The sequence below is a fragment of the Parambassis ranga genome, chromosome 15 (assembly GCF_900634625.1).
Source record: "Parambassis ranga chromosome 15, fParRan2.1, whole genome shotgun sequence".
NCBI classification, from domain to species: Eukaryota; Metazoa; Chordata; class Actinopteri; family Ambassidae; genus Parambassis; species Parambassis ranga.
In genome coordinates, this window is record NC_041035.1 from 5290451 (window position 1) to 5305465 (window position 15015).

The 15015-nt window shown below is 42.1% G+C and overlaps 1 protein-coding gene across 1 annotated transcript in view; it reads right to left on the reverse strand.

Moving 5' to 3' along the window:
- Positions 1 to 15015, reverse strand: part of LOC114447628 (G patch domain-containing protein 8-like) — a 46868-nt gene that overhangs the window by 30173 nt on the left and 1680 nt on the right. The gene's annotated exons all lie outside the window — the stretch shown is intronic.

Consider the following 15015-nt stretch of genomic DNA (forward strand, 5'->3'; position numbering starts at 1 on the left):
AACATTCACTATTCACTAAAAAAAAAACTAATATATATATTCAGAATATTTGTGTGATTTCCCAGAGACCTGCACACAGACATACAGGAACACCTTAATGATCCACCATATGGAGTGCAGACCTCTGTGCATCCTGCAGTATATCTCTGCCGTCCAGTGCTGTAATCTGAGGAATAAACTGCTGATGAACTGCCCATCGTGTCAGCATTCTGCCGCCGCGTTATAGATTTCTTGAACCCTGCAGCGTGACCGGAAATAACGATTTAGATCGCAGCTTCAAGCGTAGGATCTAGACAGGTTAGTGCTGCTTGTAGTTACACAGCCCCGTCTTTAACCTCCAGCCGCCACGCCCCGCCTCGCCGCCGCGTCCCATGAGTCTCCCAGACATCCGCCTGAGCAAAGATAGCGTGACCAGGAGGAGGCTTAGTTTCACTTACTACCCTTGCCCTTTCCCTGCACATTTAATAAAGTGACTTTTTGTTGAACCTGAACTCTCCCTCATTGCATTCTGGGAGCTGCGTTTACCTCCAGTGAGGATGTAACACATATACACACACACACACACTCATGCTGGAGGAGGGGGACATGTACAGCACACACACAGGCTCGCACACACACACACATATTCTCGGGGCAGATACACCAATCAGCCTACGACTCTGTATCAGACTCAGACACACATCCACAGGCTTAGTTAGGATTAGACCACACACACACACAAACACACACTCTGCAGATATCCACTCACACACACACACAAACAGATGCTTGTTTTATACACACATCCTCTGTCACACTGCCTCTCTCTCTCTCTCTCTCTCTCTCGCGCTCTCATGCACACACACACACAGTGTTTCTCATTATCATGCATAGTGGTAGTGGTTGCATTGATTTCCACTCTGTCTTAAACTTAGCCCACACAGAGTGTGTGTGTGTGTGTGTATGTGTGTGCGCCTGCGTGCACGCATGTGTGTGTGTGTGTGTGTGGTCAGCTTGGCAGAGCTTCTCCAGGCTGAGTGAAGATTATGGCTCAGAGATTTTTCACTTCTCCTCTTTTTTCTCCCTCTGTCCCTCCCTCCCTGCTCCTTCACTCTTTTCCTCTTTTACCCCACCACCACCACCACCACCACCACACACACACACACTCCCATACACAGACATATATACAATTTCTCCCTCTCCCTTTCTTTCCTCCTGTCTCTTTATAGCTGTTCACTCCATCAATCTCTGTCTCTCCTTCCAACAAAAAAAAGACAAGTGCCGTTAAGGAATTTCTAAGAGGCAACTGGAGGGAATAGGAGGAAGAGATAGAAATAAAGAGATAGAAGGAGATCGAGATGAATAGATAGAGAGGCGAGGGAGGAGCAGAATGAGGAAAACAGATAGGAGGAGGGATGCAGGCGGACAGGGGGATGAAAGAGATGAAACTCGGGTGGGTAAATAAGGAACGGACAGGCCAAGAGGATGAAGGAAGGAAGGAGATTTCAGCTAGGGTCGGAAGTTATTTTGCAAATCGGGAAGCGGTGACAAAATCCACTGGAAAGGATTGATGGATGAAGCAGTGAAAAAAAAAAAAAAAAACGCTCTGTCGCCTCCTCTCACTGTGGCTCTTCCGATATCTGACGTCCAGCTTCTCACACGTCAGATATTGCAGCGGGAAGCTGGAGCCGCTCTCTTCTCCAGTCGGAGAGGTTGTTTCAGCTGAGGATCTCTCAGGCATTATGGCTATATTATGGGATGTCTTAACCACTGGCATTGCTCCATTCTAATTAACTACCTCACAGCGTATATCTGGCTCCTCAGACGTTTAGTTAATGGTTTGCAGCAAGGCATGAGCAATCCAATACTGCAATTAGAAAGGGTTTACTAACTTCCTAGCATGAGATACCTGCAACATAATTACTTAAGGCCTAAACCCACAATAGCAGGACCCTTTTTTTTCATCACAGATTTAGGTAATGAATTTCAGAGTAAAGTAAATGCAGCTAATCCAATAAATCACTGTCAGCTGAGCCGGCTCGGGTGGTATAATTTACGACACATACAGTATTTAAGCTTATGAGTCGTGAATAGTGAATGTGTTACTGGCTGAATGGTGCACACTGGGCAGGGCGGTGTACCGCTGCTGTGTATTTTAATAGAATTAGGCGACCTGGGCAGCATATAGCCTGAGTCAAGATGTGTTATATTATGGCAGCACTCATCAAAATATGATGGGAGATATCGTCCAGCTCTGCAGACTTACAGTGCTCCTTGTTTCTGTTTTACTCCTTGGAAGCACCCTTTTTCAACACTGTTGTACACTGTGTGAGTGCGATCATAGGTTTGATGGTATAGTGTGCGGTTGGGGAAAAAAAAACAAAATAAAGGTTAACGTGCTGTGCTCCAGAGACACACAGCAGCCAATCTGACACAATGTTTCTCATAGTTACAAAAAACTTGACATTTGTGAGGAATTGTTTTCTTCTCACACCGTTTCCTCTTATGGTGCCATTTGTTTTGTCCATTTCATACAGCTGTAACTATGTCCTGACCTCAAGATTAAAACAAGATGGAGTCAACAAATCTCTCGGCCCTCTTAGGTGGTCATTCCCAAAATGAAATAGTAAATGTGTTGTTTACTCTGTTTTAAGACAGGATTAAAGGACAGAAAAGTGAGGACACAGTGACGGTGATGCTGTAGAATATTGGTTATAAAGGTTTATTATGCTTAAGTAGCATTATGAATCTGTTTTTGTACAAAGTGTCACGCTCACATGATGCCTGAATGTATCAACATAAGGGGCATTCCAATAGACTTTAATGGAAGTGCTGAAGCCATGAGACCGCCTAAGTACCTAAGGGTTAGTTGTGAATGTAAAATGTAAAAGAATGTAAAAAGCAGCAAACAAAAATGAAGCGCCACCTGTCAGCAGTGGACACCAGGTTAATTAAGATCTGTCCGTCATCATCAAACACAGAGTGAATGTTACAACGTGATAAAACCACAACTGATTTGTGAATAAAGTATTTCACTCAGTGAATAGCAGTAGTGTTGGTGCCTGGTTAAGGTCTATTTGCTGTATATGTATATTTGGAAAATGACCAGTATAAGCCAGGTCTATACCCACTTCCACTTCCTTTCTTGTTTCAGAGTGTTTCACAACCTTGAACACAACTGGCATTATGTATTTATAGAAGATGCTTATTTGCTCATACATCAAACATTTCTGTCTGCTCGCTTGTCCTTTCATATGTTCCACTCTGCATGTGTTTGCCCCCTACATGAGGAAATTATATATTCTGAGTATAACAGAGTTGAACTGACAAATGCAAAGTACAACCTTGCTGCGCCCTACCTCCATCCTTCTTGTCTCCCGCCTGCACCGGCCATAACTAATTTTTTTCTCTTTCTCTCTCTCTCACCTAATCCCTATACATCTCTTTTTATTCTCTCTCCCTCTATCACTCATTCCCCCTCCTCTATATCTCCCTCCTGTCATCTCACTTTCCCCCTCATCCCTCTCTTTCTCCTCTCTCTCTCTCTCTCGATCTGTCTCCCGCCTCGCCACTTCCCTCTCTACTCCCATTTCTCTGCTGTCTTCATATCTATCTCTCTCTCTGTCAGGGGTAGAGAAGGCAGAGTATCATTTAGAGAAGATAGCTTCTGCAGACATGCCCCTGCACACACACACACACACAAATACACAAGTTAGCTCGGCCATCCATTGTCTCCTGGAGCATCAGAGTGTGTGGTGGGCAGCTGCTAAACTAGATGTTATAAAGTGCAACTGGTGCTCCGTTTGGGGAAAGCTTGAAAAGGGAGAGTAATGGATATAGAGGAGGAGTAGGTGGTAAGGGTGAAGAAGAGGAGGAGGTGAGGGGGGGGGGCAGTGGATAGAGAGGAAGAGAGAGATGAGGAGGGGAGGAGATGGAAACAGGAATGAAACACAGGAAAAAAGCGAGGCGGGGGGAAAAGCAATCCTGTTGGCGCTGATAGATTTCTGGGAGAACAATGTTATCTCTGTCTCCCTCTCTCCACACACACACACAGTCTCACACACACAAACACACAGACGCACATCTTGTAATAGAGAGAGCTAACAAATCTTTGTGGAGAAGTACATGTATCTGCAGCCTTTATTTTACAACCAAGAAACGCTCTAAAGGCGGCGCGGCAGACTTACAAAGAAGTCGAACCGGCCCGAAATAGAAACACAGTCGAAGTCGTTCCCGCATACAGATCTGTGCGTGATGTTTGTGTATGTGTACTGGCTGTGGCTTCTTCTGGATGTTGGTTTATTTACATTCTACGCTGCATGGGGGCGCGTGTTGAGGAAAGGAGGAAAGAGTGAGGGAAGCCGGAAATAAATGGTGATAGAAAATCTGAGACAGGTGATATTCAAGCTGTGGTGACAGAGTGACAGCGATAGCTGAAGAAATATTTTAAAATGCATCTGAATGGTAGAGACGGCCAGGCAGCACACTGACGCTGTGGTTAAAGGAGTAATCTATGTTTTGATTATAACACTGTAGAAGGCCTTGTTTAAATGTTTAGAGCAGCTTTGATTGACAGCAATTACAAAGACGTGCCAACTTCTCCGTCTCCTCTCTAACAGTCATCCTCTTATGACCTTCCTCTGACCCTCATCACGTTTTTTGTTTGCACCAAACTTTACCCAACTTTAACCACAGTCCTGGGACAGAAAGCAGCTGTATGAGTTCTTGTACCACAGTAGAGGTTGAATCTTGGTGATTGAAGCGACTAATGTTTGTGCAGCAGCCTCCAGTATCATCTCGAGGACCGACTGCCTGACACACCAGCTTGCTGTGCAAGTATTTTGTAACTTCTGACCTGCTGTTGGAGCTTATTTTTCTCAGGATAGTGAAAGATTGACAATATGATACTAAGAGGATCACAGTCTAGATTCACCTTCCTGGACACGGTTACTCAAGTTCTAAAATCTGGAGCAACAAAAGAGTCCAAAGAAGTTCGGTGAGGAGGAAACTTCGTCTATGTCCACTGCTTTCTACAAAAAAAAAAATCACAATATTCAACCTCGATGTCTTGACCTGTATACTGGAAAACGGTCAACAGGCCCCTGTGAAGGAGCAACACAGGCGGCTGAGGGAATTTGAGGATTTAGATCTCATTGCTGCGGCCGACTGCGAGGCAGTGAACCAGAAGGCAGGAAATGGAGATGCCATTCCACAACACAACACAACCAATCGTGGCATTTTACACTTATCACAGACGGTCACAAAGTGGCGGCTGGTGTGTGAAACATTGGATGAGTTCAGCCTGCGAGTGTGTACACACTTGGAAGTACAAAGCCAATGTGCTGCGTCGGGATTTTTTTTTTTAATAAATGTGCCCTTTTGTCTGTGCGAACCTGTCAAAATTAGATTAGTTTTCCACAGCAAGCATGGCCTTTACACATATACAAACACACTCTGAGAAGCACATAGACAGCAGGGTGCACACACACACACAAAGAAGATAAAAGAAGGACAGACGCACACACACACACACACACACACACACACACACACACACACGTTCAGGGATAGACTCAGCTTCCATGTGTGAGGCCAATTCATTTTGCCACAAGTGGTCCCAGATTGGATCTGGTCAGAGTCCCATTACGCCTCACCTTGGCTGACCTTAAGCTGCCCCACCCCAACCCCCAACACACACACACACCACACACACACACACTTTAACATTCATGTATACACACACAGGCAAATGCACTCTCAGAACTATATTAAGCCACACACACACTGCAGGTAGCCTCAGTAAGACACAGGTCAGGTCGTCAGTGCAGACACCCTCCCTCCCTCCAAACACGCAGACAGACACACACAGAGTGTTATTGATTGTGTGTAACGTTATCTAGATGGGATCATTTCTATTGATTTAGAGAGAGGGGTCACTCTGATCAATGCTATCTGCTCGTCTGCTGTGTCATTAGAGCAAAGCCTGAGTGCCAAAATATCTGACTATCTTCCTCCCCTCTTAGAAAGGCCATCGAGCAGGAGAAGGAATTACTGGTTTGATCTCAGGTATCAACAGCGGCCAACACTGCCGACGTGCCCGGGAGCAAGGACATCTATGTGTCATCTGTGCTTATCTGTCTGTCTGTACTGGACATTAGCTAACATCTCAGTAGAGACACGACAGGGAGAGCAGGTTCATAATGTTTGCTTCCTTTGTGGGCACTCAGAAGGCATCAACACGTGGCAAGTGGCTATGATAAAATGAAATACCAAAATACGGGGTAATCAAAATATGCAAGACCGTCTTTGTCCATTTTGTGATACAGTCACACAACAGCCACCTAGGACCTCTACCCAGGAGTCTTGGGTTCACTCCGTCCTCATGACAATGCCACTTCATTATCTTCCATTATTATAGAATGAGACTGGGTTGTCCAATAACCGGAAGGTTGGTGGTTTGATCCCAACTCCTCCATAGTATGTCCTTGGGCAAGGCACTTCACCTGACTGGTGTGGCGCTCCTTACTGGTCATTGTATGAGACTGCTTGGCAGCAAGCAAAGAAATTTTCCTCTGGTATTATTGAAGTATTTAAATTAAAAATAGACATCCACCCGTCCTTAACAATTGAAGTCTTTATAGGCAACTGCACAAGCCCCATATCTAGATTTTTTTTCTTGTGTTGCTTGCTTGATATTTCCATGTTTTCATATGACTCATCTTATTGTACCACCACAGAAAAGCAATGTAATCTTTCATATTTAAAACTTCTCATTAGACGCATGAGAATTCATTTTAGATATGTATCATTCATGTTTTACTTTAATAGAGATTTAGTGCATACATTGCAGATGTGGAGGTGTACTGACCCATATGACAGTCGGAGCACATTCACTGTGCTCACATTTGCTCTTCAGTTCCATTACTCTCTACATCTTTTCAGCACCCATTCAGTGCCCTTGCATGATAGTGTGCGTCGCATCATTTGACCGAACAGTTTCCTTTAAATCGCAAAATATTCATTATCATACGATTATTCTCTCGTGATGTTTTGTTCATTTAGTAGTTGGGAGGCTGGTGACAGCAGTTTAACATAAAAGCTGCATAGAGGCAGTGACATGAGCTATTTGGATGAAAGACAAACTGTCACACTGCACCATCGCTTTGCTTGATACGTTGCGTTAACTTGCCATGAAACCACATGTGTCGTTTCCGGGGTGCGTGACTATCACCTGAAAACTGACATTTATTTGTGAGGATGTGTGCACAAGCGACATACAGATGTCCACATATGTGTGTGTGTGGGTGTGTCCCTCAGGCTGTTATGTCCAGATGTGTCCCTTTTGCCATTATTTTTCACCCCACTGCTTTTTAAACTTCATCAGACAAACACACACACACACACACACACACAGGTCTCTTAATAAATGCATAAAATCTTGATGTGAAGAGGTTGAGCGCCGTTTCATTATGTCGAGACCCAGTGTCGCTCCCTGACCTCCAGGTGTCTTCAGTCTGAAATGTTCCCTTGAGTATCGACAGAAAAAGCTTCAGGATTTATCTCATCTTCCTGTAGCTGCGAGGACATGAGGTTCACACAATGACAGGAGTGAATACTCTCTCTGTTCACACACACAGCCTCGCTCTATCTCTCCCACTATCTAACACACACACACACACACACTGCAGAGTCGCCTCCAGTCAAGCGTGTCTTATTGGCCTTCTGTTTGACTTCCTATTCGGCTCGTTGTGTGTGTCTCTCAGTGTGAGGGTGTGAGAGATCCAGATGGAGATGGGTTTATAATCACGGGACAGTTGTTGTTTTTATTATTATTTTATCGTTGTTTTTACTGCTCAGTAAACTGAGGAGAGGAGGATGGAGAGGAGGACGGAGAAAAGTCTGAAAATTGGCAAGCCAGGTTGCAAAAATGAGAAGAATGAGGAGAAACAAAGCAAAAGAGAGTGTTGATGTGATGGAGGGAGGTAAAGACACACACACATATATATATATATATAAAGTAAAAGGTAGCTGTGTCTGTCTAGATGAAGAATAAAGAAGGAAAAGTTAAGAGGAGAAAGGAGCATCCACTTTAAGTAGAAATGATGAAAGGAGGAGAAAGATGAAAGGTAAAGAGGAGGAGGAGTCAAGGCAGGAGAAAAGAAAAGAGGAGCAACGTATGTGAGGAAAAATTGTAAAGTCAACTCAGGAGTGAGAAAGTCTTGAAAGCAAAGAGGAGGCGACTGATGAAAAAGAAGATGAATGTGAGGGAAGAAGGAAAAGGTGTGAGGCGTTGCAGCTGTCGTCGGAGACAGGAAACAGGCAGAGGACATGATCATAGGTTTGCAATGGATGAGTAGGGTCGACATTTTCGAAAGTAGAGGAAGACAGAAACAATGAGTGAAAATAACTACCTAAATGCCCCCAGAACAATCACAGTAATTATATGATGGGAGCGATGCAGGAATTCAGAGTTACAGCATGATGAGTGTGTGCACGGAAGAGGTGCGGGTGTATGGATGAGTCAGATGTGGAGATCCACAGAGCAGCACTGATAGGAATACACTGTGTCCTTTACCATGACACAAAGTTGTCTGGCATACCACTGACTGCACAGTGACTGTTTATAGCATACACTGTCTGTAACTATGGACAAACCATCTGTGAGGGCACCCAAAGTTTTCAGAGAAGCTGTTTTAAATCCCTGTAGGAAGCTCTGACCATCGCCTTATACCGCCTTATATAGGTGGAGCTGATGTTTCTCAAAATCAGGGATACCAATAATTATGTGAAATTTAAATTGAGTGAATTATATAAAAATTAAGAATTGACCCACTTTTGGAACCTGCCCCGAGAGGCGGCGGAGCGGAACTGCAGTTTTTAACATATAGGCTTAATTTCCTGTATTTCTTGGTTTGTCGTGACAGCCGGTGTCACTTACAGCTCTGCAGGTCATGTGTGTCACGCTGGAGAACGACTGACTAATGTGTGTTTGACCTGAGCAGAAATGTCTTTGAAACAAGAGGGAGGAAAAGTGTGCGTGCCAAAAAAAACAAACTGCAGAGTCGTTTCTAACATATTTACCAGAGAAGGAAAAAAAAATGAAGAATGTGACAAACAGGACCTCCAAACTTCTCATAGCAACCAAACTTTACCTCTGAGCACTTCTGTCTTACTTTTCTCCATCTGTTTCTATTTCCTCTGTCACTCTCTCTCTCTCTCTCTCTCTCTCTCTCTCTCTCTCTCTCTGTCCCTCCCACCACATTCGCAGGGTTCATCCAAGTCGCGTTGACGCCCACTCACCTCCAACATGTTACCTCAGTTTCCATGGTAATCGAGTAGCGACCGTGCTACATAAATATATACTTTAACATTCAGCACTCCACAACTCATTAAGAACATCTTTGGATGGAAAATTAGTCTCTCAGAGTGTGTTGTTTTTTTTAAAGGGCCATACACACCGCTACATTTTTATTCCTGGGAGTACAAACCTGTGAGATCATCAGGATGTGTACGTGGGAGCCGAGTGGGTTTATGAATGCACGACAACAATTCTCTATTTCACCACTGACATGATCAGATCAAAGCTTCTTTAAGGGTTAAAAGCTCCAACAGACAGCTGTTTGTGATGTTTAAAATATGTCCGAATTGTCCCTATCACATCTCATCTAACTCTGTAAAGATAAAACACGTGTTTCAGCTGTAGTGTAAATTTACAGTGGTAATTTTGTGAGAATCTAACAACAACAACAACATATGTTGTTGAGTCTTTGCACTTGGCTTGCTGTCAGAGCCTAATGGGAGCTGGCCACATGCAGAGAGTCTCCGGTTTCAGCATGAGGATTTCATGGAGATGAGATCAAATCCATGAAGATTTCACGCAGCTGAAGTTTGTGGATTGAAAAAACATGTTTTTCCAAAGTTAGAGCAGCTTAATTTGCATGCTAAAAAGATATCTAGGTGTCTATTAAAACTTACAAATTAAAAGTGACTGGAAGGCTTACATAAAACCTGGCTTTTATTTTGAAATCACTGGAATGATGTATTTAGGTTAACACCTGTTTTATGTGCCTGCGCCTGGGGTTTTGAGCGTTGCTTATTCTTAGAAGGGAAATAACAACTTACCCTGCAGGAGTGCAGATTTTATTGCCATGCATATTATTATTAGTATTATGAGTATTTGTTTGTCTATGGATAGGGGGAGTAGCAGTCACAGTCGTTAAGACTCAAAGCACATAAAGCTGTATGGATGTTTTTTTTAATTACAGCATTACTGCTCTGAGAAACTATAATGCACGTGCTCAAACTCAAACCAAGTTGGTATTCACATTTTTTTTGTGCTGATTTTTTGTGCTGATCATATTACATTGTATACATTTTCAAATCTGTAATTTGTGATTTAAAACTCTAATGAATGATAATTGACTTTTTATTATACTGTTGTCAGCCCGCCATATATATATATGTATATATATATATATATATATATATATATGTATATATATATGTATATATATATATGTATATATATATATATATATATATATATATATATATATATATATATATATGTATATGTATGAATATAGGTGCAGTGAAGTACAGGGTGGTATATGTGTATATATATATATATATATATATATAAATCTGCCATATTCTTTCTGGTAAACAGAGATAATCATTTACACTCCAGAACTGTGAGGTCTACTGTGCTATAATTAATCAAGTTTTTAATTTAATTAATTTGAAAAAAAAAATCTGGTATTATAATTAATGAGACAAACCAAGCCCACCAAGCTGAAAACCTGTATAACCAATGCACCTAGTAACTTCAAATTAAGTCTATACCAACTGGTGCACTTTCAGAACCAGCCTCAAGTGGCCACTTGAGGAACTGCAGACTGTGAGACCTTCTGAGAATATTCCAACTGGTAATTACATTTTAAAAAACAAACAACAAACTCAACTAATCCATAAATAAATAAAGCCACCAAGTAGAAAAAAAGACAGACACAGAGTTTCATCCAGAAGAATTTAAAAAAAGATTTGAGCTTGGTGGGCCTCAGCTTTCAAACTTCATGATGTCCCACATGTACACACACACACAAACAGCAACTTGTTGGATCAGTCAAGTAGTCAAACTGTGTTAGAAATTCAAATACATGTGTATACACACACACACACACACACTGCTGTGTCAAAACCACTCATGCATGTTGAAGAAAATGCATGTACACGTACGCACGCGCGCATACACACACACACACACACACACTTGTACTCTATCTCTCCCTTTGGAGCAGATGGCTCCACAGTCATAGCTGATGTTTCACACATCAATGAAGCACACCATGTACTCACAACTACTGAATACACACAGTCACACATGCACTCATGCCATGTAAGTCACAACAACACACATGCACAGAGGATCATGTCTGCAGACACGCGGACCCGCCCAAACTCAGTTGAACTTACCGTTTCACACACATGCATACACACACGCACAGTAGAGGCGGTGGCACGCACCTTGGATACACAGTCACACACACAAACAAAGCACACACACTTCGGTGCTAATTTATGGAGTGAGGAGCCACATTGTTGGCAAGTTAGCTGAAACCTCAACGTGTGCACACACACACAGACACACACACACAGGGTTACAGCATTAACAGCTGAGGTTATAGTGTAGCATTGTCATGGGAGTTGTTAGACCTGATGTCATCTAGCCAATAGCCCCAAATGAGAATATTGCACTGTAACCCGGCAGCTCAAGGACATTATTTCTTTTATAAGACAGTCAGCAGCACCTGCGCTTTTAATTGGTGACACTCACCACTAAATACAGATCCAACCGATGACGAGAATTCAAGAGGTCTAAGAGAAAATGCAGCTTGACACATGAAGAGGGCTTCAGATCAAACACATTAGGTGAAAACGTTGCTTAGATAAATTAAAAGCTTAGAAGGAATTAGATGTCAACTTTTTTTGTGTGCCGAGTAGAGTGTAGAAAATCAGCGTTATTTAACTACACTGGAATCGATGTTTCTATAGCAACACAACTCCGGCCTCACTGATACATGGGAAAGGTGTGAAAAATTCCCTGACAGCTGGTGGCCTATGGTGAATTAATGTCAGACACACAAAAACACACATTTAAACAGCAGCACATGGCGTGTGATCAGTGAAGGAAACACTTGTTGAATGATTTCACTTTAAGACTTCGGACCACCCGGTGTGGATTGGAGATACACGTTGACAGCATGAACAGTAACATGGAGAGAAACAGGCAAGGCGTCCAAATATCTTTTGGCACGCTCAAGCAATTAAGGTACAGAAAAAAACATTGGAAACAAGGGTGTCGGAACGATTTGTTTTCCTACCAGCATGCAGTGTGAGAAACACTCACCTGTGATAAATGATAAAGTGTCACTTCAGGAAATCAGACATTTAGACTAAGATACAGTTTAATAAGAAGAATAAGAGAGGGTTTGATCACCTGGTATGTGGTCAGCTCACTCAGTCCAATCATGGCACCTACATGTCAGCTGTGGCCACTAGAGGAACTGCAGTTTTTTTGACACTTAATATGACATTTATCATCATCGTGTTGCCTTTGTTATCACATTAATGCCGCACTAAATAAGCCTGAAACTTCATACAGTGAACAAGCATTGCTGACTTTGAATGAACTAATCCACATACCTCTCCTTATTACTGCAGCTCCTCATATGCTAACGTCCCTCAGACCCTTTTATCCTCCTTCCTACTGTACATTTCAAAGCCTCTACCCTGAAATCACCTGATATCACCTCAGGTGAGTCCGGTTTAATCCTGCAGCTATAGGACCTATTCCTTCCTCCTGCCATATTCTCCTGTTTCAAAACAAAAATACAGAAACCTACCATTTCATAAAGATCGGTAACAATTTTGACTTTTTCCCCTAAATTCAGTAAGTCATTTTTTTGTATATAAAAAGGTACGATTTTGATGAGGAAGTGCTTTAATTTGGCCAAACACAGCAGAGAGTTTGAGTCACTGAAGTTGAAAGGAAACTCATCCATCCTACTCTCACATTTGGCTCCAGTCTCCGCTGCCTATTTTCTGCTCGTGTCTCTCTCATGCAATCCTTTTGTGCTGGCGCAAACATATCCCCTCTCATTTTCCGTGCACAGAAGCATGTTATTTGAATTTTTTAAGTCCCGATCGTTTCATGCAATTTCATCAGACCTGCCTGTGCTAAAGAACTTGGGAAGATAAAATTAGCTCGGGTATATGAGAATCCAAGGTGACTGGTGATAGTCATGTGTGGTTGTTCGCCAATTAAAACTCTTGATATAGCTTTCTATTCCTGGACTAGGTGACGAACAGAGTTGAATACATGCCTTTGAAATGCCACATTTTTTCTTGTGTGGGTAATTAAGGAACATTTTATTTATGGCACTGTGTTAGCAGTAGAAACTTTACCTTATGTTTTCTAGAGTTTGATATCATTTACCAAAGTCTGAATGTTCTAACTCGCTGAAAGGTGCCGTAACAGCTTCATTAGTTTGTCATCTGTGTAATGAAGCACAATAATTAATGTGTTGGAGGTAAGTGAACGGCTATTTTTTGCCTTCCTCTGACAGCCTTTAATGAGAAATGTGGGTTTAGCTTTGTGTAAAGTTTGTTAGAGATGAAATGAAGATAGGTCACGTCTGAAATATATTCCCAGGGAAAAAAAGAGAAAAGAAACAACCCAAATTCCAAACATATTCCATTTATGTTTTCCCTTTTTGTTCTTATTTTGCTGTTGATTTGTTTTCGAAGGCTTTTCGCTGAGGTATAGGCAGCAAAACGACTTGGTTTGGTTGGGTCTTAGTTACCATGGCAACAAGTTCCATCCAAACCGTGATACAATTCAATGTCTCAACACAAAGTGACATATTGGCAATGCTTTTAGACTATGAGACTCCCCTGCATGGTGAAATTGGTGTGAAACTTGTCAAGTTTGGAACGACCCTCTATATGTTGTTGCATAGAACTGTCGGCACCCTCCTGTAGCCTCCTGCGACATATACAATCTGCATATATCAGAGAAGGAATGCAGATGTTTTCCTAAACCTAAACAAATAATTTCAGTGAGTGAAAATATAATTAAAGTGCACACATAGCACAAGCACACATACACACCAGCCATGGTTGAAAGTATTGCTCTCCTTCTTTCTTGGCTAGGAAACTTCTGAGAAAAACCTCACTGACCAGTGTCCTCTTGACTGATTCTTTAAACCACAGTCATTACCTAAAGTGGTTATTACTGTTACTCAGTCAACCCCTGATCGTTAAACCAAAATCGATCACATCAGTGCCAAGTCATGAAAGGCTGTTTTTTTGTCCTTGTCCTGGGTTTTTGGTTAGAGACATTTCTAAAATAAAGACCAACAGACCAGAAAACACTTCAGGAAGATAAAAAAACAACCGCATGTAAGTGGCAGCACATCCAGCCTGTTATAAAAAAAATGCTCAAGGACTTTTTTATTTACTCTCATTCAGCACTTCAGCGTTCCAAAGACTTGTATTTTTTTATCTGCCAGGATTATTACTGTGCTTTGTACACTTCCTTCCACCAAATCCCGCTGCTTTTTGTTGCTATTAGACTAAAACGCAACACTAACGCAGTGATGCTGCAGACTCTGTACATATATACCAGCTAATTGCTCACAAAGTCAGATGAATTGATGATTTACTCTAGGCTGGTCTCCGCTGATGACTTATAGCCCTATCATTTCTCTGTGACATGTCATCGTAATTCAGGATTTATGGCGGTTATTAAAGGTATCGACACAAGTGAAATATGATGGGACTGTGATACCGCACGAGACAAAAGAGAAGAAAGACTTCACAGAGCAAGTATCCTCGCTTTGTAAGTGCGGCGATCAACATGTGAGTCAAGGATAAAGTTTGTAATTTTTTGGTTAATGCAGAATAAATGAATAAAAACAAGCAAGCGTCATTTTTTTCTTCTTCGGCGCAGAGCATCAAGCGTTTTCTATCTAA